Raw genomic sequence first — 24,860 nt, 5'->3', positions numbered from 1 at the left:
CATTGCCACTGTCCCACTGACAATATCAAGCATCTTGATTTACAATTCAGTGTATTCGAATAATAGGTTCCTATATTTCATGCCGTCACTACAAACATCCTCATCTATTATTCCAAATATCTGAAAAACAACAGAATCTTTCACAATGATGCAGAATGTGTCCTTAAAACTGGCATGATACTGTGAAACAGTTCTGCAAAAGTATATTAGTTATATATTATAATATACAAATATCTAAGTGTCCATAAACTATATTGTAATTCTAGGGCTTCTTTTCCTTTAAATTAGAGTTGTAATAGTTTCAAAATACTGAAGAATGAAAACATGCCTGTCCAGACGCTGTACAATACATCTAAAAATACAGCAGTGATCATCGGCAGTAAGCCCCTTATATATATTCCTTGATCCATAGCCAGGGCATATGTTCTATATCCATCCTTTGCACAGAATTGTGCTCTAGAAAGAATCTAAGGTTTTTTTGTTTTTAATAATGATTCTATTCCACTATGTCCAGTTGAGAGGCAGGGGGGAGCTTTGGAAATGTGAATCCAGAGAAGTCTGTAAAAAAATGCAGTCCTAAGAAAACTAATAATCTTGAAACAACAGCTGCCTTTCATCTTCATGGTGTGTTAATTCTGAACTTCAAGGATGCCAGTTTACATAAATTTCTGTAGTACTGCTGATCAGTCCTGCAAAGAGAGCCCTAAGCTGCCCTCCCTTGTGCCAGATGCCCCAAGTATCCTCTATTCAACTATCCTACAGAACATCTTCCAGCTTATTCCCACAGATCGCTTCCATAGAGCCATTCTGCATTTTCTGTATGAAATTCTGCAGATTTCTGAAATTTAAAAAGTAGTAGTAGAATTTAAAATAAATTCAGTATCAGGTGAAATGATAGGGGCTCTCACTGACTCCATTATTTATTTGCATGTTTCAATAATTAAGATCCACCATTTTTCAATTTAAATGAACCTGCTCTAACACTCCTGTTGACTGCATCAGGGCACTGCTTGAGAAAACATGCCACAGATTTTGGGTTTGTCGGTGGCAGGGTCTTGCCTCTGGTGATGAACACATTAGAAAAACCTAAAAGCACCTTATCCTTCCCATATTCTTAAATAGGAAAGGGATTTGCAGCTGCATCCAGGCAATTGTGGCTTGGAAAACCACAGAACTAGGTGATAAATCATAAGAAGCTACTATAGTTACTGTCAGGCAGATTTGACCTAGATTTCTAAGGCAAGGAGAGGAAACCACAAATTTGGAGTATTTGAAACAACTGAATAAATGACTACAGGATATACAGTTAGGGACACTTCGGCACTGTTTGGGAGATGGACTAGAGGGCTGACCTAGTAAGTTTTCCTCACCAATTCTTGACATGCTACGAGTACACACATTTCAAGATTTCTTAATTCATAATCTGTTTGATCCAGGTCCCATCAAATGTTCTGAAGTATATTAAACCACAAGAGGAAATCTTGAGCAGCTTGTTAATATCAGCAGAAATCCAGATGGAATTACATTAATCTTTTGTGAGGCCATATGACATCATTTGGGAAGCGGATATACTTTAATGCATTGAACTGTCCAACAAGCCAAACCATCCTAAAATCCGAAGTCTAGGGAAGACTGTGCGCCATCCTCAAAAACACTTCAAAAGGGAGATGAATTCAGTAAAACCTGGGCATGACCTATGGGAGTTGCAGGGGCCAACAAGGATGCAGAGGAAAAACAGCAGCAGGGGACCAGAAAGAATATAAAAGAATATGGTTGAATTTTGGACAGGGAAAATGCAAAAAGCAAAGTTTGTTTGGTACTGTGATGCCTGTTAATGAACCAACCTCATAGTTAGAAGAGATATGAGACAAGATGTCAGAGGCAAAACAGAGAGGACACAATGTCTATGCCAGTGGGTCTCAACTTCAAGGCGCCTGCTAGATAATGCCAGCTCTTTGCTTTCATTCGGTTTTCAGCTACTGAAAAAGAAGAGAGTGACTCTTTCGTTGCAAAGAGCTCAGGAAGACCACAACAGGGCAGGTTGTTATTTCTGACGGTATTGATGCCTATTTGAAATCGCTTGGTTTATCTGGGTTATTAAACATAAAACCTTTTGCAGAATTGCATTTCACAGTAAGGTGCCAGTTTTAAGGTCAGATTCCTATTGGAAATCTCTGGCTTCATCTTGTGTGTGTGCATACCTCACATTGCACGGCACCCTGCAGTGCCCTTAAAAGGCTCTCACCCGCCACCTCTGCCCCATTTGAGAATCCCTTATCTAAACTATTGGTCAAAGGAGAGCACCTGGGGGGCAACAGGGAAGTTTCAGGGCTGCTGTCACGAGGCTGCCAGCATTGCGAGCATTGGGACTCATTGCCCTGCCCTTTTCATCCCAGGCAAGGAGCTAAGCTGTTCTCAGTGGTGACAGATGACAGAACAAGGAGCGATGGTCTCAAGTTGCACCAAGGGAAGATTAGACCAGTATTTCCCAACTAGTGTGCCGCAGCACAAAAGTGTGCTGTCAGAAATGAACAGGTGTGCCGCAGAATTTTGCCATGGCAATGAGCTACAGTAAGTACGAGGATGGGGAATGCCTCAGCAGGTGTGCTGCAGAAAATTTTTATTAATATAAGTCTGCCTTGGGCTGGAAAAGGTTGGGAAATACTGGGTTAGACATGAGGGGAAGCTCTCTCATGAGGAGGGTAATAAAGCACTGGAACAGGCTACCTAGAGACTCTCCAGCCTTGGAAGTGTTTAAGCTCCAGCTAGGCAAAGCCGTATCTGGGTTGATCTAGTTGGGGATGGTCTTGCCTTGTGCAGGTGGCTGCACTACACCTCCTGAGGTCCCTTCTAACCCTCTTTTTTTTTTTTTTTTTTTAATATAATTTGAATCTGAGGCCAAACTAGCCAAACCTTACTCCAGATCCAAGAGTCCAGAACAAGAAGTGGCCCTGCTACCGGCAAACATCCTCCACTCGCACCTGGGGCTTCAGATGTTTCCATAACCTTTGGCGGGCATCCTACTTGGGCTTCGGACACTCCCGAGCTTTGGTCACCCTTAGCCCTAAGGCGCTGGGAGCAAGCAAGGGAGGAGTCTCCCGTTTCCACAAACTGGCCTTAAGCTGCTGCACCTCGGTCGGCGGGTACATGAACCAGCCCAGAAGAGCAATTCTGCGGAACGGTTCAGGAAAACTGCCTTCTCGGACACAGATACACGGTCTTTCCCCTGCCAGGTTAAGCCGCCACTACGCTTGATCCGAGCCTGCAAGAGGCCTCATTTTTTTTATCCCTTGCTTGCCTCACGACACGGGGCAGGCAGCTTGCGGCGGCGGCGGCACCTAGCCGTGCCTCTGCAGTGCCCCCGGGTGGATCGGGGCCTTTTCCTCCCCACCTGCCTCTCCTCGCGCACCACCGCCCTCCACCTGCGCCGGCCGCCGCCCGGGGCCCGCAGACATGCGCCCAGCGGCCGGTGACAGGGGTGGGCTCGGGAAGGGGCGGTGCGGCTCCACCCCCGGCATGGGCACGCCCGGGAGGCGGGGCCGGCCCTCCCCAGCCCCGCAGGAGCAGGAGGAGGGGCCGGAGCCGCAGACAGCGGCAGAGGAGGCGGAGGGCACGTCCTGACAGCGCGGAGCGGGGCAGCCGCAGCCCGACGGCGGGGCATGGAGCCGCGCTAGGCGCTGCGGGCTGCCCCTGCCACGCGCCCGGAGCCCGGCTGCAAGGTGAAGGCCATTGCCGCGGGCGGGCGGGGCAGGTTGCAGCCGGGTGACAGCGGCCGAGTCTTGCTGCCGTGCGGGGCCGGGGGAGGGAGGTGGCTGGCTCCATCCCCGGGAACAAAGCTGAGGGCTCCCCCCCCCGCGGGGCCCTGCGGCTGGAGGTGAACTTGGCCGTGGAGCCGCCTCCCCCCCCCCCGCCCTGGCGCTGCGCTTTGTGGCTCCCCGGGGTCGCGGAGGTGGGGGGGGGACGCGGAGGCGCAGGTGGCGCGAGCGCCGGGCTGAGGGGGAGACACCGGGCGGCCCCGCTCCCGGCCTCGCCTCGCCCGGGGGTAGGTGCGGGGTAGGGACGGACGTGTGGCTGTGCGTCCTTCTCTGTCAGATCTAGTGTGTGTGTGTGTGTGGAGACGTGTGCGTGTGTATGTACACGTATGCAGTGATGTGTGCTTGTGTATGTGCACAGCCACCGGGCATCACTGCATACATGTATATACATACACACACACCACATGCGTCTGCAGTGATGGGCATGCACGCATGTGTACCTGCAATGATGCGCATGCAATGATGCGCAGGCATACGGGTGTGTGCGTACACCTGGGTACACGTGTATGTATACATGCATGCCCCTGTATAACGTGGTGTATATGTGTGTATGTATATGCATTCTATATGTATATATGTATATGTGTGTATAACAGTATACACACACGTGTGTATATATTTTATATATACATATATATGTGTATACTGATTACAAATGCATATATATACAATTAGTATATTCACACATGCATATACATATATATATATATATATATATATATTAGTGTATACTGTTATTTTTATATAATCAGTATATATCATATATAACAGTGTGTGTGTGTGTAGTAGTCACAGCTTATATATATAAGCTGGGACTTATTTTGCATAGCATTGAATGAGGTCTTGACCATTTGGTGAAATGAAATCCCATCACAGTTCCTGTTTAGGGCGAGAAATTGTTGCCAAACAGCTGCTGCTTTGTGTTTCAATTGTAGATGTCCCGGGAGTGGGTTTTGGACACGGGTAGGGAGAGATGGTGTAGAAACAATGAAAGAAGAAGCTGACAAGGGTGAAGAGAGCATGTAAATACCCACAAAGCACTTCCCTTAGAAAAACTTTTAAAAATAATACTTGTGGGGGAGAGGGGTTGTGTGTCTGCAGTGAGGTGCTGTTCAGATGAGGTAGTCCAGCTTTTCCACTAAATGAACCTTTTCTGGTTTACAGAGGTTTAAGCACTTGGAACAGTGAACTAAAGGAAGAACTTGGAAGCAGAAAATTAAAAATGTATGATGCATGTAAAGGTTGGCAGTAATGCAGTTATTTTTCATAGTTGGTAGTGCAGTATTGGGAAGAATTATGCTCCCAAAGTTGAAGTGATTCCTGGTTTTGTTGTTCAGTCATAATGAAGGTTGCCAGGAAGATAAATTGTCACCTGTGCTCTTTGCACCTACACTGGTTGGAGTTAATTGTTGCTTCTGGACTAGGTAATTATAGGTTATGTGCCGTTCGTGTCAGTGGTGTGTGTTTTGGATGTACATCATCTTGGATATTAAGTGTATGTAAATATTTTACTCAAGAAGTTGTATACCAACCAAGTGACATTCTTCAGTGATAGTGGCATGTAGGCACAAAGAAATAAATTGATACAGGTCACCATGTTTTTGATGGTATCTTTTTCTTAAGAAATTGTTTTCTCATTTCATTTTTCATTTGTTTGTTTGCTGGTGTTTACCTTGTGGTTTGATTGGATATTGTTCTCAGTAGGAAACATTTTTCTAAATACAAGCATATTTAGAACACAAGATCCAGAAATGCACAATGAGGTAAAATTGTAATTTATCCTTTTAAGAAAATATATTATGAATAGAACTGAAGTTGGTTTGCTTCTCCAAGAATATTTTTTAGTCCTCAACATTTAACACTTTTATTTATTTTTTCTGCAAGCCATCTCTAGCGCATTAAACCCTCTAGTAAAATAATTTTGCTACAATAAACTTGAAAGTAACAACATATATTTTCCATTGGCAGTTGATGAGTCTGTTTCAGTATCACTGAAGGGAGCATTTCCAGAATAAACAGAGGGAATAAAATCAATGTGATTCCATATTTTTCTCTCTCTCTCTATGTAAATGTGGGAAATTGTTTCCTCCCTTTCTGTCCATTAATGGTACCACTAAAAGGCTACAGATACAATGGACCAGATGTACAGGAGGATCTGTTCCAACAAGATACAAGTAATGTGCAAATTTGCCTATATATCTTTATCAATGCAGCTCATTTGTTATCCCCTGCACTCTCAATATTTTTTCTTTGATGTCTCTGATCAATAGTGTGTCACTGTAACAGGAAGGACAGAGCTCAACCATCTCTGTGACGCTTAGACAGCTAAATCCATTTCACCATGTAGTATGAAGGAAGCAGAATTTGAAGATGGGTTAAATGCTAAAATTAATGTTGAATGACATTTTGTTTCCATGTGTATGTCAAATTCTGGAAGAGTTCCAGAAGAGCTGTCTGGGTTTTAGTACATCAAGACCTACTAGCAAGAGTTTTTAAGTCCCTTTTTTTTTTTTTTTTTGGGTGGGGGGGTCTAGAATGCTAGTGATGGACACTTTTAAAATATTCAAATTGCATTAAAAGAATAGCCGCTAGGATAGAGCCAATCAGCATGGCTAAAAAGAGACATGGGGTCTGTGACCAACTGAACGTGATACAGCTTCAAGATGCTGGCATCTGCCATGAAGAGATCATTTGAAACCCACACTTGATTAGGACCCCCAGTAATGTGACATGGGGAGGGGGAAAGGTACATTCATGGGAAGTGAAGAAAGTAGGTCTGATGGTTGAGGTGTATTAGTCTGGGATTCAGGAGATGCAAGTTCAGTTTCTATATCTGTCAATCTCATTTGGCATCAGGTAACTTCCATTTCCCTTTTCTGGGCCTCAGTTCTCCCATTCTTATCAATTAAAGGCTTCCGTTTGCTGCATTGTTCTTGCAAACTGTAATGCAAGGTTTTTGGAGTGGGGGGAGTTTGTTTGGTTGTTTTTTCCCCCCATACCTTCATCCAGCTGTATTCTACATGCAGAAGTATCTAGCTCAAGTTATCTGGTACTTTAAACTGGAGCCAGCTGGTCTGTTGTGGGGATATGGTTTGAAATTCCAACGCAGTGGACAGTCAAGCTGGCTAACATTATGGGTACACAGCAACTTGAACTACTATAGTTTATCCACCACTAGTCCAATGTCTCTGCTAGTCTGCTTCCCCTGTGGCCACATCTACACAAGCTTGCTCAAGATGCAGAGCCTTGAGGCAAAAGCCTGGATATAAATATCTTGCGGCAAACAGCCATCCTGAGAAGAAACTTCCTTGATCTGGAAATTACCCATTACATTCGGTGAGTTTTAGGTGTGTCTGTTTGTGTGGGTCATTGAAAAGCTAAACGCAAAGGATACTTATTTTTCTACATGTGTCTCATACCTCTGCAATATTTCCAGGGAAGAGTGTTATCCCATTCAAGGGGTGCATTTCAAGGGGTGCATTTTGTTGCCGAGAAATATTATTTTGTAGGGTATGCTGGCTTTTCCCAGGGTATTGTGTGGGCCTGTGCTGCAAAACATCCATTTGTCTATAGCCTGTGTTGCAAATCAAGTGGCCCAGTATAGCTCAAAAGTTTTTTCATAGTGTCACTGCTCTTGCTAGAGCTAGACTAGTTTGAGTGTAGTAACTCTTGCAAGGAAAGACCTTAGATTTAAGTCTTTTAGGGCAGGGACTGTCTCCCACTTTGGGTTTGCAAAATGTTTTAGCACACTCATAAGCATAACTATTGCACACCATCAGTGATAATGTAAAAAAGAGGTGGTCAGCAAATGGGACTTCTTGGTCTCTCACGTAGTCCGCGATGCAAGCCAACAGAAAAGGGAAGTAGAGGCTGTCATGGAATATCAGCAGCATTCTTATTTTTAGCATGGAAGACAGCCAGAGATAAGGAGGTAACTGTTGCTTGTTGGTTAGAGGGTTAAAACCCTTACTAGGAAGGGGATTTTTTTTTTTTTCATTTAGGTAGCAGAAAACCAGACATGCTAGATATGGACCAAGAGATGCAAGGTGAAATTTAGAGACTGTCCTAATTAGGCCCAGGCTCTGTTAAGTAACACATGGGTTTATTTATTTCAGATGTTTCAAGGTTCCAGAGATGGGGCCAAATGTAAGGAGGTTGATGTGGCAGATAGTTTAACCCCAATTACTTCTACATAAATCATCTGACACTTACAATGCTCAGTGCACATGATGTTGGCCTTGTATAGCTTCCAGTAACAAAAAACAAAAAAAATCCTTTAAAATATTATTTTAACAAATAAAGTTTGACAAATAAAAGATCACTGTTATCTGACAAAAGCCTACCTGTTCATTGTGGAGTGTCTGTTCAGTCTTTAAGATAGCTGAGTCACCTACTTTGTTATGAATACTACAAATGCAGGATACAGTGTCCTAGACTTTCCTGCCCCTCCTCCCCCCCCCCCCCTTTCTGTTTTGTAGATAGCTTCGAAAAAAAAAAGTTAACTAAGGGAATCAGAATGCTCTAGCTGTAGTAGCTCTGTGTGCCCACAAGCTGGTATTCTTAGAGAGCTGAAATGGTGGTTTGGTAGAGCAGTGAACAAGAGAGAGAAGCAAAATGGGAGCTGACAAATATTCTTGTGATGGATAAATGATTTACAGGGATGTTTGCCTTTTTTTTTTTAGTTTGAAAGGAAAGGCCAATGTAGCAGTACATAGTGCTAGCTCTGAATGTGTTGGTTTTAGGCCCAAATATTTTATAGCATCACTAAAGCAGAAAAAAATCATTTTACCCATGCAGACTATCTTTGAGGAAAGAAGGAAAAAAAATTGTTCTGTTTTTAAAGTCCTCCTGAAATGCCAAATTGTTCCACAAGAGTTTACAGACACAAAGGTAGAGGTGATTTTGCATGAGATCCTAGACATTTTCCTTGCTAATTCTCATTAGCATTTATTAATTTTCCATAGCAGTTCCCACAGCATAGTTTTTCAAATTTATTGCCCTGTTCGTGAAAGATGGTACATGTCAGCTGCATGAAGAAACTACATCAACAGTATGTTAATGTTGCTTAGCAATTCTCTGTTTTCCTTCATCTGTACTCTCACCTATCCACAGCATCCTTTCACTTGTGCACAAGGTTACATTTCTTGAATCTGATCTGTTAAATTGGATATTAATTTGTAGTTCTAGTTGAACAATCTTACAGGATTGTGGTATAAAATTAAGCACGTGTTCCTGGCTGGGTCTTGAGGAAACTCAGCAGCAGTGCTACAAATCTTTGTGCTCTCTCTGTCACTCAGCAACTGTGAATCGTGCTCACTTTTTGAGTTCTACTGAATATGCACCTCAGTTTCAGGCATACTATTTCATTTATAATTCTGTCAGCACCAAATATGGTTATTGGTATAGCCCAATTCTCTGGCAGTTCTGTTGCAGGTTAGGTGGAAGGCTGAATGTTTTCAAGACAAACCCAAAGCTCTCAGGCAGTTTTCAACCCTGTCATGTTGTTTCTCATTTTCCTTTTCAGTCTTTGTGGCATAAACTTCTCATCAGCTTTATATATCTGATCTCATCAACGCTTCCTCCATCACTCTAAAGCATTTTCAGGCAGAATGAGTTAGTTGCTCAACTGCAGTTGGGAATAGAGAACTAACAGCTCATTTGGTTCAAGAGCAGGTTTGATCTGACTTGATCCTTGAACCAGTTCCAGGATTGGCTACAGCCATAGGTTTTTCACTTGGGAATCTGCTGGGAAAAGCTTCCATTAAGATGCAAGAGAGGGAAATGCCCTCTAGCCCTGTAATTAATTATGTGTTATGTCTTTAGTCTACATTAGGGTTTGGGCTGAAGTTCTGGACACAAGGAACCTCTACATTGATGTAACTTACTAGAATCCGGTGTACCATTATTCAGAGAAAAAACATTGTTTAAGTGACATCAATGTAGGTATTGTGTGTCTCTGTCTATCATGGGGTAGCCATTTGGTCAATATAAGCAGGCTATTACTGGCTTTTATGCCACCTAGTGGCAAGCTTTTCTAACAGCACTCCTGCAGCAACTATCCAGAGAGATTGGTCCTCTGTCTGCTCCACACATTAGTATAATTTATGCTATGAACCTGTCAGGTGTTCTGTAAAACACCTTAAGGGATTTAGGAACTTAATTCTTTCAGGAAGAGTGTGAAGGAGCTGGAGGAGGGAGTGAGACGCTTAGAGATTATGGCTGGATTTTTCAACGTTAATTTAATCGGGCTAGTTATGAAAAGCAGCCTTGATTCAAACATCAGAATTGATTAAACACTTTCCCTCCTGTTTTTTATGGTAACATTGATAACAAGTAGGTTAAAGGACTACTGTGACTAATAGGAGGGTAAGGAACAATAGATCTTGCATGCTATAGTGGATAGCACATTCTTTCGCATAGCAGATCTAGGATATTTCCAGAAGTACACTAAACAGGTTCTACATTCTAGTGAAGAAACATATATTAATGGCAAGAGAATTCAGTTTACTTACTCAAAAGCCATTCCAGTTGCATTTCACCATTTGGTCCTTTTTAGCCTCTGAATCCTTAATGATACTAGTGGCTAATTTCTCTTTCTTTGTATTCCTAGCTGTGGTGCGCCTTCCCCTCCCACACACTCTCATGCACGTACAGACTTAACACGCACTCACACTCTCAGTTTTAAAAGGAATATAATAGAAGTATTTGTGTGTTGGCTTTTTGTTACTCTGTGGGAGAAGAGTTCTCCTATAGTTGAATGGCCAAGTTATTAGTCTTTGGTTACTGCATCATTGAATGACATGTTATGAGACACCTATCCTTCATTCATGGTTCTTGATCCTATTAAACTTACTAACTAAAGGATTGGCCCAGTAAGTTGATAACTTTCAGTTCTCCACATATTCAACTCCTATCTGTAGTATTTTTTCTGAATGTAATACATGTCTGTGTGGGCCTCTTTAGATTAATTACTTGCTGTGAAGCCAGATCAAAGTGGAGCTGTTAGAAAAAACACAATAGAAAGGCAACTCAGTGGTCCAGATAAGAACACCCCCAAAAGGTTCTAGTATAACAGCCAGGTGAATAGGCCTGGAAAGGTGTAGTCCCAACCTTGGTGACTGTTCTTTTATAGAAAAGTAGGGCTGGAAAGGACCTTCAGAAGTCATCTAGTCCAGTGTCCTGCCAGAGGTAGGATCATCCCTATCCAAATCATTCTATACAAATCCATTGTCTAATCTATTAGTAAAATTAAAGTCAACCCTAATACAACCACTAGGAAACACCTGCCACAGGTAAAGCAGGGGGACCATGGCAACTAATATCTTTTTGCTGCCAGGGTCATTAAAATGCACTCAAGATCCCAGGCAGAGGGCCATTTCTCCTGCTGCAGAGGAAGACAGAAACCCCCACAGTCCATACCAGTCTGACCATACGGTAAAATTTTTTCCTGACCCCTAGTATTGCAATTGGCCTGACACTGAGCAGAAGGGAAAGACCCTCTAGCCAGGAAGCTCCAGGTTTAAGTCCCAGCACGCGTATGGGGACACCCCAGTCAAAATCCCTGACCTTGGCCACAACCAACACGCAGTGCTTCTAGGGAAGACAAGAAAAAAACCCCACTGATCCATCTAGCAGCAGGAGGAGAGGAAAAAATCCTTTCTGGCCTCGTGGCAACCAGCAAAGCCAAGAAGCATTGGAAATAGGGATATTCAAGGCTGAATACCTAGAGATCAAAAAGTGATGATTAGTTAAAGATCTGCCTGGCAGAAATGGATGGGGAAGTTGTTATAGATTGATTGAGAGCCATGGCATAAGAAGGATTGGTCCCCAAGAGAACTGGGAACACCAGATTGAGAAGAATGCCAGAGGTTGATAAAGGTCTCTGATTTTTAAATCCCTTTCTCACAGCATTATAAACCTTTTGGCAAATAATTCATGTTTGTTTATAAGAGGCTGCTTCTGTATCTCTGCCTACTGTGTCCAGATTTCTGAAAGGAAATGCTTGCAACCAAGCTCATTGGATCTCCTAGGTAAAATGGTTGTCAAACAGAAATGTATAATTGGGAAGTACTCACAGATACTAACTAGATCAGTATCTCATCCCAAAGGGAAGTGGCAGCATGTCATTTCAAAGGCGTGTACTCAAGGGACTGGAGAAAGGTCCATAACAAAAGATGCTCATTACTTCACAGGAGCATTGCTCTAGGTCAGTGCTTCTCAAAGCGGTAGTCTGCGGACCGGTGCACTGGTCACTGGTCTGCAGCGAATTGCCAGGAAAGAAAGAAATATATTTGCCGGTCCGCAGTGAGTTGTCAGGAAAGAAAGAAATATATTTTCAGAAGCATAACGTTAATATGTCATAGCGCCACAGTTCGTACGTTCCAACGCTCCAGGTGATGTCACGTGCGAGGTGAGGAAAGAGAAAGAAACAGCCGGTTGCGCATTTGTGTAGTGCTGTTACACGCAGTTGCTGCCGCTGGCTGAACCGGGCACCGGTCCCTGGCCCACTGGAAAAAAAATTGCTGGTCTGCCACATCAGATAGTTTGAGAAGCATTGCTCTAAGTAATACACAGCTTAGCCTCTTGATATGGTGCATCGTGATATATTATTAAGACATCTGTAGTCCCTAGCAGGATAGATGGAGTGGATCTTGAGTGATTTCTGTCCTTTTTGGTGTGGGTGGACTTAAAGGACAGCCTAGGTGGTTTTCTTGTGAACAGTGTCATGGAAATATGAGATCTATCTTGTTGCTCTTTTTGTGTGTTTGTTGTGAGAATTAGCACAAAGATAAGGGCTGTAGTGACAAGATAAATCTCCTGTTTTCCATGATGCCCAGCTCTGTCTTGTCTCACTAAGCCATTACAATTGAGCAGTTGCTCAGAGTTTAAAAGTCTAATTGGCTGAGATTCAATCCTGCTGCTACTGAGGTAATGAGAAAAGCAACAGGAAGACTAATTTTCCAGCTTCTGTTGGGGGAGTGCACCTGCCTTTTGTTTAGTTTTGTAGTTTTCTGACTCACTTTTAGATCCTTACCTATTCTTGGATATTCAAGGAGCAGCCATGGATAAGAGTGCTCTCTCCCCGTTTTTAACATTGCTGACTTGTTGCAATAACACAGAAGATGGCTGCCTGCTTATGAAGCATTCACATGCACAGCACAACATGTTACAGAGTTTAACTGGCCTGAAAGGTTTTTTTGTAGAGACTGAACTTGGACCGAGCTAAGCTACTTAAGTTAAAAAGAAAATGTATATTGACCAGGAGGCAGTATCAAATGTTTAAACATTTTGTATGAAGCCTAGTCGCTAGAAAGAGATGGTTACACTGTATGGGTGTCACTTGCTCTGGTTTGCAGTTGGTTTCTTGATGGAATTGAAGGTGTTGTGTGTGGATAAAACCCCCCCCCTAAATATTTGGGATGTGGTGTTTCAGGGGCTACTTTTATTTTAGTATGGTGCCACTACCTCCAGTGAGTCAAGATCCTCAACTAACAGCCATCTTTTATAAAAGGGAGAAAAGAGAGAGGTTATTTCCATCAATGTTGCCCTTTTCTTATATCATTTGCCCCTTTTATTGACCTTTAAAGCACGTTGTAAGGGTTACACTTATTTCTTGTGCTGTTCTTGAGAGGCCAGGTTAAAAGATATGAAGTTGTTAGTTGTGGGAGAGCTATCATTTTCATGGTGAACAATTTTTTTTTTTTTAGCTGTTATGGTTCATTTTGGGTTCTCTTATCTCACTGGTTCTCAACCTTTTTGGACTCAAGTCACCCTTCCATAACTACTGTGAATTTATGGCACCCAATTGCAGAAACTAATTTATATATTACAGTGCTGCTTCTTGCAGTGGGGTGTGGGGATCAGGCAGGCAGGGAGAAGACTGAACCTGTGCTTATCTCCTCATGTCGTGGTACCCTTCAAATGATTTCACAGCACTCCAGGCTGCCATGGCACACTGGTTGAGAATCGTTGTCTTATTTGTCATGCATATTTCAATTTGTATCAACTTCTAGAGCCATTTAAAGTTAGTGATTTAAAGAAGGCTTAAAATAGAATTATGGAACATAAGATATTTGTACAAAACTGCACTAGTTATACAGTCAGTACTTTGCTTTAACACGTGATTTATTTTTTTAGAGGGCAAATAGTCATGGAAATTAATTATAAGAATTTTATATTTTTAGTCTAAAATGCAAGATAGATTGTTTTTATGTTTTAACGTATTATCTTTTTTTAAAAAGTCAAAAGTAAGCTTTAAAATGAATACCAAATTAAGATGGATATTAAAAAAAAATTACACAAGACTTTGGAAGTGTGCACTGTTTGAATTTGACTACAGGCCCCAATAACAGCAAAATTATTACCAATAAAAAAGAAGCCCCTGACTTATTACATGCCTGATCATCAGTAAAACCTTATTGCAAAAGGCTTTCCAAGATGAAGCCGTACCTTAATCAATATACTCCTGTCTTCACACTGAGAAAACAAGTTTAAACACCTATATTTCTGTAAATATTACTAATTTAACTAATCCAAGTGGCAACTGTAGATAAATATATTGAAAATATTTTGAAGTGCCTTTAAAGCATCTCTTTTTGTTTTTGTACAGTTCTTGACACATGGGTGCTATCACAAACAAATAAAATTTAATGTAATTGAATCATTTGATTTCAGTGGGAATAGTTGCCAATTACTGTTGTGAACTTATAGGTACAACCGTGATAAACATCATAATGGAATTTTTAAGTATCATCTTTGCTATTTTTTTTCCTTTTGGAGAATTCAGCATGACTTGAGAAAAGGACGGTGTCTGTAGAACTTCTACATCCCTTGTCCCTCTATTATGGTTAGCGTCTGACCCTGCAAGATGCCAAGTTCTATGGGAACTGATGATGCTTAGTTCTTTGCAGGATGGAGGCTTGGCTATGTGAAAATGTTATTGCAGAAGTTATTCATTACCACTCTTGGTTCTTGATGAATTTTAAAAATCAAATCTTAAAAGCTAAACTCCCACCAAGGCTCAACCTTTCTTTCTGTGTAAGCTGCTTCACCAGTGACAAAGTATTCAAACTGAGAATGCAGGTGACCTCACACCTAGAAGAGGTAATTCACTTTTGGATCTGTATTTTATATGGAAGCATGTCCTTACTCACAAAGGCTGTATTTGATGTGCCATGTTGGGATGGTCCAAATTATACCAGAATTAGGTTTTGCTTTTCTTTGTTTTTTGGTTTGTTTTTTTTTACAGACTACTAAATATTATAAGCTTAAGAGATGAAAGTAAATGTTTTTCCTTAGTGTTATAGACTAAGGTCTGAATCATGCTCTTTTATATTTTTTTAAGTAAGGACTTCAGGACTGGAAGGAAAAGGACAATGGACAGTTCAATTTCCTTTTCTCCCCTTCACCCTTCCAATATGAATGCCCCTTCCCCTCCCACCTCAGTTCTGTGTGAAATATGACTGTATGAAGTACCCATTTGGAAATTCAAAGTTAAAAACAGTGCAGTTCAGGAGATTTAGTGCTTCCATGTAGAGAAGGGGAACTAAAACTGAGCACAGAATGGATCTGTGGATCTGTTGGATCTAGAGCAGTGGTTTTTAACCTTTTAGACTCGAGGCACCCCTTGAGAGATTTGAGAGACCCCCCTCAGTAGACTTGAGGCATGTGGTTGAGAATCGCTGGTCTAGAGGCAGGTGATAGAGCCTGTGTTGCTCTGGCCCTTTTACCAACCTTGCTTTTTTATGACAGGATTACATAGAAGTAAATAGCAGATTTACTCTTTTTTTCCCCCCTTGCTGCTTTTACTATGGGGAGTAAACTTCAGCTCATGAAATCTTGTGAAGTCTGTCTAATATGTCTGTATGTCTAATTTTAGTTAAGTTTATAAGGTGCAAATCTACCCTTCCTCCAATTTATCCCAGGCCAGAACCACCTCCTTTCAAAGCTGGAAAACCTAATACTTGTCCCATTGAAATCATTCTGAAAGGCAAATAAGGTGAAGGGTTGCTCTTATGTCAACAAGATTCTTTGGATTTGCCAGCAATGACTGACTAGCTGATAATGAAAGGTAGTAGAGTTATTCTGATGATCATCGTTATTTAACTACTGTTTGCTAATTAAAAGTTCCTTATCTAAAGCATATTGCAATCTAAGAGTCCCATTGCATTCAGTGAGTTTTAGGTGTGTCTGTTTGTGTGGGTCATTGAAAAGCTAAAAGCAAAGGATATTTATTTTTCTGCATGTGTCTCATACCTCTGCTCACTGGCCAGCACTTGAGACCTTCGTCTCCCTCTTCTTAATATGTGGGCAACATTTTTTCAGAAGGCAGGCTGTTTAGGGGATCTGAAAGCATTTGCTAAATTCTCACAAAAAATAGGGAGGGAGAATTTTGAAAGAGTTTTCAAAAAGGCATTTTCATTTTGAAATTGACTCTAATTATTTTAAAGGATTAAATTACTTCAAAATAGTCATTTTTCCCCATGGGAAACAACAAAAAACTTATTTTTGTTTTTTGCAATTTGGCCATTAAGGTAAAAAAAATATTTTTGTTTCACTAGAACAAATTTACTGGACATAGCTCATTCACGTTTTTTCACCTAGATACCATATTCTTTTTTTGCAGCAAAATGGGAAGTTATAGTGGCTTGGTGCTTGAGTGAAGAAGATTATATATTATCAGCTTAAGAAAACCCACAAATAATTGTTTTAGGTTCTTGCTAGTGGACCTAAGGAGATCGCCTATGTTGTGTGTTCAGTAAAGATGAAAGGCAATCAGATTTTGAATTCACTGCTTATGTTTTGCTCAGTCTAGTGGCAAATACTGCTGCATTTGAAATATGGGAATGTGCAAGACCTAATACTTTGTTCATAAAATTGATGGTAACATAACTGGTTGTGAAATAAGCACTCTAAACTTTTTGTCATAAAGATGGAAACCACCCTAATAGGTGTTAGGTAAAATGCGTTTTGCTTCCCCTACATCAAATAGTAAGGAGGAAAAAAAATGGACATTTTTTTAATGACGCTTATTTATAGCAGATAGTGTACGGGCTGCTGCTATTCTCAGCATGCTGGAAGACTGTTCTCCAGGTGGAGCTTGCTTTTATTCAGTTTACTGAAACACAGCAGCACCCTACAAAACATGGCAAATTGGAAAATAAAAACAGTTCTGTTTTTACAAAGCGTTTTGTTGTTTTCTGAGAAGTCTTATTCTAAATTATGAAAAAGGCCTCAGTCCAGCTTGGAAGACCAGGTTTTTCTCGAGTGCTGAGTTAGATTCACCAAATGTGTAACAGGCAAAAAGCATTTGTCTCCTTTCCCCAGAAGATGCTTTTTAACACAACTGCTATTATCTCCTTATTTATTGCCTCCAACATCGTTTTCTCTCCCCACACAAGGTTGGGTTTGTTTGAATGTTATGAAGGTGTTTGTAATTACAATCCTCTTACTGCATTTCACATCAGTCTAGAAAGAAATAGGGAGACAGTGCTTTATAAATCGTGTTTCTTACCATCCTTTTGTGTTCGTTTCAAGTTTCAGTGAAAAAATATTAGGGCCTCCTGCTGGTTCTGATGAAGCCAATAGTAGAACTCTCACCAAACTCCAAGGGAGCTGGACTAGACTTGGCTCCTATTTGTTGAAATTGTGAAACTACATAGTCCTTTATAATATCCAAATGGAAGCCTTAATAAATTCAACCTTTCCTTATTCCTTTTGATATCACAGGACTACTTACCTGCAAACTGACTATATTTTTCAAACAAACTTAAAAAAACCCCCAAACCTGAGGGTTTTTTTAACAGTCCTTTTGTGAAGAATAGTTTTTTTTTTCAATATATTTTATCAACAAATTATGATGGGTTGTTGTTTTTTTTAGCAAAAGTACTGAAATGTTAATGTTTGAACTAACAGGAAACATTGTGACAAATATTGCAAAAGAAAAAAATATGCAAAATGAAAAACATGATTTTTTTTTTGTAAACATTCAACCAGCTCTAGTTTAAAGTAAAGGATATTAATGATAGAATTCAAAACAAAACAAAAACCACCCAGAAAACCCAGGTGTAAAATTGATTTTGATGTTTGCCAGCATAATGGCCAGGTAGTATTGAGAGAAGCTTCAGTTCTTTTCTGCCTCCTGATCCTCAAGGGGGCCAGTCTGTCTCCAACCAGAAATCTTGCTACATCAGCTACATGCTGTTTATATTTGGTTGCTCCCTTGGCAGTTGTTATTTCTTAATGTGTTAATTGTCATTCTTGGACCCTGTGAGAGATGGTATAGAAGTGTGCGTGTGTGCATGTGCATACAATATTCTCAGCCATGACTCGGACATACATACTCTGTGATTCCTGGCAGCTTGAACAGAAAATGCTATTTGCATTCTGTACACAGCACATTCAGCAAGAGGATCTGATAACAATTCTAATAGCAGGAGAAGAATAATATAACCAGGCTAAATGAGAAGACCAACCAAGTTTTCCATTTTTTTCTTCCCATTCAGTAAGGACCCTGATACCATTCTTGTTTCCGTGTGATACCGTTTTAATTGAAACTTGACTTATGTTGGTTTCTTGCCAGCTTTTACTAATATTGTACAGTGAACTCCTTCATAATAGCATGCAGTCAGGGGAATGGCTGCATTGAGCAATGGGGATTTTTAGTTATTAAAATGAAACATATGGTTTTAAAACTCTGACACTGTCTGTCCCCTCTTGGGCTGCTATGTAAAGGTCTGCCAGTATAGGTACATTGGTTAGGAGTCCAAAAAAACTACAAACTGTTCATTGACATAGCTATGTTGGCAAAACCCATAGCATTGACCTAGTGATGCAAACGAAGAGTTCTTTTGTAGGCTTGGCTTATGTCATTAAAGGACATGATTGAACCTATGCTACCAAGAAAACTTCATCTGTCAACATATACTGTATCTCCACAATGCGGCTTTGTCAATATAACAATATGAGCAATACTTTGTAGCATCAACCTGAATTTTACTCCTGATCAGTTTCTAAGGTGCTGCCCTGCCCTGCCTTCTGCCTGCCTGATTCACATTGGTATAGTTGAGATTCAAATCAGACTCTCACTATTAATTCTTGTATTTATAAATCCCATAAGAAACTTTTGCAGACAGTAGTATGCTAAATTGGTGGAAACCTCCTTTTTAAAAAAAAAGAAAGATTTAAATACGTGTTCTTTTTCTAATGGTTTTAATCTACTCTGTAAATCCAGTAGTAGTCCTATAAAGATGCACCAGGTTTATATGTGGTATATGTCAAGGGAAATCAGACAAAGGCAGGGCTGGATTAACCCTTTAGTGGGCCCTAGTCAAACAAATTTGTGGGCCCTGGGCCAGTCGAGACCCCCTTCCCACCCCAGCGCTGCCACCTGTGGGGAGCGGGGCTTGGAGCTGCTGCTAGGAATCAGCCACTGCAGCTGCAAAGCCAGTGGAGGGGAAGGGAAGCAGACAGGGCCATTTGTGCCACTGCCATGGAGGGAAGGACTGGGGCCCCCTGCAACTCTGGGCTGTAGGCATGTGCCTAGTTTGCCTATGCATTAATCTGGCCCTGGATAAAGGCCAGGCAAATTGTGTGTAGGTGTTTTTAAAGAAATTTGGTTGGTTTTTAGGCGCATTCACACACAACTGTACGAGCTATGTTGCCTTGTTGAACCCCCTCCTTCCCAAAATTCCTGCTAAGTACATTTGCTTCAAGAGAAGAAAAGTCCTCTGTGTTGATTAGAAATTAGCAGTAATGTTTTGACTTCTGTGAACAGTTTAAAATGAATTATTCAGTACATAGAACGTACCATTCAAGCAGCATGTCTATCTATGCCCATTTACAACTCTGTCTCCACTGAAGCTATCATTGATGCCAGTGGGAATTGAGCACATGAACTGAGGGTAAAATTTGGCCCATAGCCTGGAACACCATTTAACTACACGTATGAAAAACAGAATAAGAATATCTGCTCTGCTATAGTAGGGTTGAAGTTCTGTTGTAGCTGTCCGTGATGGTCCAGGAAATATGTGAGAAGAAGAATTTTTTGGGGGGTGATATCTTATATTGGACCAGCTGTATACCTGCGACAGATGTTAGACCAACTTTCAGGCACAAAGTGCTCTTCCTTAAGTCTCACTTTGCACCAAAAAGCTTGTCTGACATCTCTCCCAACTATAGAACTGGTCCAGTAAAGGATGTCACAACCCCCCCCCTCCCTCCCCTTGCTTCTTGCCTTGCTGTAGGCAGCGACCTAAAGTAGTACCCTTTTCTTTGGTTGTTTTAAGCAGGTCATGAATGATAGCACAGATCTCTTTTAAGAAACATTATTTTAACTAAAATCAATGAGTAGGAATTACACTTTTTTCAATCAAACGATGCAATCAAACCAAATATGTATCCCATGAAGTACTGAGAATGTTTCCTTCCCTTTGAAATTAAGAGTTATTGAGACCATTAAACCTGTCCGAGGACTAGACCCATAGCTAACCAGTTAATTGTTGCACAAGCCAAAAAAGGAATCCAGGTCTGTCTCTAGAGCTGTTTTGGCTCTGCCATGTTACATGATTAAAATGTAGAAGCAGCCTTTTTCTGATGTCAAAGTAAATAGGCAAGATGCAAAATACACGTATAGTTAGGCTGAGAAATATCTGGTTTGGAATAGCAACATGAGGATTACATGGGGGAAGGCACCCAGAGATATTGTTGCAGGGAGATACTGAATGAAGGAATGAAAATTAAATTGCTCAACAATAACAAAAGCCCATTCCCTTTCTATTCAGTTTTCCAGGCAAGACATGCAGGATGAAGGTGGACCTTAATCTTGTATTTAATTTCTTAATTTTAGAGGGGTGCTCAATTACTGGGGTGATGTATATGGTATCAGATCTCAGTAAGCAGCATAAGGACATTTTTTATTGGGGGGGGGAGGAGGGGATAAGACAGCTGTTGTTACTTCATCAGTGTCCTTTGCCAGTGTTACAGCCCATCATTGACTGTTATTTAGTGTCAGAAAATTTATGGAACAGCATGAACTCTTAAAAAAAAATGAGGAATGCATTGAAATGCCTTGTCATGTTCACATTCTTGGAATGGCGAGTTGTTTTGTTTTTAAATTTGTCCAAGTTCTCTTAACTGTCTGCACAACTGATATCTTGTATAAATAGCTTAGTGCTGTACCCAGAGAGGGGAAAGATGCAGTATCCAGGTAACCACAGAACGAAAGGCTGACAGATCAAAGACTTATGCAGCAGAACATCTCCATTCAAAAAAACACTTAAAGATCTGGTTATCTTTAATTTCGTGGCTAGGTACCGTTTAAGTCAATAAAATTTAAGCCTGCTCTTAATTCTTTCCTGAATCAGAAGCATATGGTCTGATAGTATCACACTAGTTGCAAGAGTGTTTGTTGTTCAAGATACTCCAGTCCTATTTGTGTGTGGGAGTATAGCTTTTATATCTCATTTTGTTGAGGTCTTTAAACAGGGAAATGCAACACTATGGTAAGTACTGTATGTGTTTTGATATGTCGGGTTCAAGAGAGAGTTCTTGCCTATGCATCCCTTAGATAACAATTAGGAGATTTGCAGTTTCTTGATAGTTAACGATTTTTAAGGGGTGGGCTGGCTGTGTATTTGGATCCATATCCATTATACTGTATGCACATGTAGAACAGTAACAGATGGATGATGAAAGTTTCTAAGCCAGGGTAAATTTTCCCAATCCACTGCAGAATTTGCACCAAAAGAACTAAGGTTAAAACTCTACTGGTGTAAATTAAACCAGTTTAGGTTTCACCTGTTCATGTCTATTCTGGAGTTCATATTTGCTCAAGGCAAACAGGTAGTGGGAAACAGCCAGTAACCTACCTGCAAACCTACTTTGTGAGCTACCCTGTGATGGCTGCAGGTTTATCTGTTTCTGGTCCAAGTGTAATTTACATCAGTGGACAGAATTGAAGCACATTACACGAAGGTGTGAGTTCATCTGTCCATACCCTTCACTACTTGTAAGGCCTCCATTACTACAGTGTTTGAGCATCTTTTAGTCTTTAACATATTTATCCTTGCAACACTCCTGTGTAGTAGGGAAGTAGTATCTCCGTTTTGTAAGTAATGGAGAGAGACAGAAGCTTGTAGCCAAATTTTTAAAGGCACCTAGGATCCCCAGTAGATAGATGCCTAGAAGGATTTATTTGCATCTATATACCTTTAAAATATAAACAAAAGCAACTTGCTGAAGAGCAGACAGGAAGTCTCTAGTAGAACAGAAACCCAGCTGCTAGTGTCCTGAGTCCCAGTCAGCACCCTAACTAGTGGACTTTGTCTCCCTAATTACAGAAAAAGAGTAAGTAAAGGAGAAATGGAGAGTCAAAGAGACGACACTGAACAGTCAATGGTATAAGTGACGTGATGGCATAGAATGCCAGCCAATTTTAATTGTCACTTAACTGGGAGGATGTATGTATGACCATTCATTAGTAATACAGTCACCCCATGGTGGGGTTACGTCATGGTGCATGTTCCTTGTGTGTGTGTGGTGCATGTGAGGACAACTGAAGACTATAATATGTAGGTAATTAAACAGATTTTAAAATCTTTTAAGCAGTTAGTACTTCACAGGCATTAGGTATAGCTTTATTTAGAGCATTAAAAATGATTGTTTAATACATACAACAGTTGGGTTTATCCACAAAATAATCTGCTAGTTCCCTTTTATTATTCTGAAACATGTTAAATTTTTAAAATGGCTTCCTTAACCCATCCGTAGATGTATTTTATGGCTGAGGCTTTATGGATTAGCAACACAACTGCAGCTTTTGAAAAATGCTCTCTTTAATTTCCTTTCTATGCATGTAGTGCTGCTTTTCAAACAGTGCATCAAACAACGCAGCCTGGAAATTTCCATGTCCGTTTCCTGTCTGGTGCATGCTCATAAAGCAGGATTGTCGGTACTGTACAGAGCTGCAGTACTGCAGAAAGTCAGTAAAGAGCTGACCGCTTCGCCTCTATCAAAAGCGGTTGAGAAACCCTGCCTCATCTGCCTTTTTACCACATTTGACTCCTGCAGAGAAACATAGCTGGAAACCTTGAGGGAAAAGGAATAAAAAGGAAGCTGAAATTGCAGTGAGTGCTCTACATCTAGGTCTTGCAGTAAGGTTAAAGAGTATTTATTATAAAATAAAACAAAAAGGCAGATTCATTAAAATATCACATTAAATGTAGACATTTTGCTTGAACTTCTGACTCTCTCACATACAGTATGACACGGAAATAAGATGATTAATCATCCCAGAAATGGAGTGGATTTAAATAGCTCCCTAATGGGTTTTATATATAAGATTAAAATATATGCATCTATATATTTTAATTTTTGTAAAAAAAAGTATGTGATGGAAAATCAGAAAATACGGTGTAACACTTGTATTTAGAAGATGTATTTGCAAATGTGTTTCTATTTAGGGCTTTATTTTGTTCATATCTACTGCATAGTATTAATTTATTTCATTGAATGATTGCGTAGCTTTCAGCAGTATCAAACAGGAATCCTCCTCTCCCATTCTCACAGTGCACATAGCTTTTTCTCACCTTTTAAAATGAGAAGAAGACATAACATCAATAGAAAAATTATTAGCTAGGCTTAATATTGTAAGATTTCAGTGCCTGAATTTTCTGATAGTAATGAAGCCAACCTTGGGTTTGTGCTATGAATTTGATTGCAGTGAAGTAGTTACAGTGAATTTGATTTCTGAGACTCCCAACAAAGCTTGCTCTTTAGTCTTCACCTTGCATACTTTTGTCTGAGGTAGGGGGGGGGGGGCGGGTCTTTTGTTTGGGGTTTTTTTTCCAAAGCTCTTACTTTCTCTCTCTCTCTTACAATTCAGTAGTTTGTAACAATTACTGTCAGTGAGCACACCCATAAGCACCACTAGATAGAGGATAATCTCTGGGTGTGGAGCCCAGCATATCTCTGACCATTAATCCATCTCTGTTTATTGCTTTGGTGGTGCAAGGTTACAAACCTCTTCCTTTTCACAAGGGGGACATCTGTGAGTCCTGTCGACCCCAGGCACATGCATAAGCCCAGGCCAGTAATTTTAGCTACATGAGCACACTTCACTGATCTTAATAGGACTACTTATCTGGACATGAGCTACTGCTCCTGCCAGAAACGTTTGTGGGATCAGTCTCTCCCTTCTGCTTCCTCTGGGTCCTAATTATTCTGCTTGTTTTTGCAAAATTGGACATCAAACACTCCTTTGGCCAGGACTTGCCCTTGCTGTCTTATGTGAAAGAGTAACATGTATGTAACTGTAGTGAAGGTCTCTTGGAGGTCCTGTCATATTGCCTTGTCCCTATACATAATGTACACTTATGACGTGGATTAGTGAAACGATAGGAACTGTAGAGACAAGTATGGTCAGGTGGCATCAGAGAAAACACAAGAGTATTGTTGTGATGATGGTGTGGGAAACAAAAAGGATGCAGCCCCTCTGAAGGAGGCTAAGGGTGGTAAGGTGGAACAATAAGAAGGGAGTGGTACTAATGTGGCTTTTCAACTAATTGGGAAGTGATGAACTTCAAGGCAGGTAATTACTGTAATTAAATTATGGGAGGGCCAGTTAGCTAGACCTATGAATCTAGGCAGAAGTCAGGGAACATGTCAAGTGGGGTCTGTGGGAGAGAGAAATACAGTTTGCCACCAGCAAAACGGCAAGTTTCACAAGGCACAACGCTCGTTCCATGAGCATGTGTTTTAACGGCGTCTGTCAACCAAATGTGGAAACATTTCAGTAGGTATCTGAAAAGGAAAGCAGACCTATTGCTCTGTCTGCAATGGGTGCAAGGTCAGAAACCTGGAGGGAAGGGAGGTGTTTTGTGGCAAGCTTCTATACCCTCTTCCACTGAATACATTTCTAATGCTGTTATATTTTAAATAATGAGAATGCCAGAGGTTAAATTCTCCCATTATGAGTCTCCTCATACTTCGGTTTTGCTTTGCATGTAAAATGTAAAAAACATAACCCCCCCCCCCCATGAAGTCAGA

At 40.8% G+C, this 24,860-nt stretch overlaps 1 protein-coding gene across 1 annotated transcript in view; it reads left to right on the top strand.

Moving 5' to 3' along the window:
• Positions 1–3,574: 3,574 nt before the first annotated feature.
• Positions 3,575–24,860, top strand: part of RAI2 (retinoic acid induced 2) — a 64,628-nt gene continuing 43,342 nt past the window's right edge. Inside the window, exon 1 of the mRNA XM_014608223.3 lies at positions 3,575–3,719. The gene's annotated coding sequence lies outside the window, so the exon portion shown is untranslated. The remainder of the gene's footprint in view (positions 3,720–24,860) is intronic.

The sequence above is a fragment of the Alligator mississippiensis genome, chromosome 1, assembly GCF_030867095.1.
Source record: "Alligator mississippiensis isolate rAllMis1 chromosome 1, rAllMis1, whole genome shotgun sequence".
Classification (NCBI taxonomy): Eukaryota; Metazoa; Chordata; order Crocodylia; family Alligatoridae; genus Alligator; species Alligator mississippiensis.
This window is presented reverse-complemented; position numbering and strand designations above follow the sequence as displayed.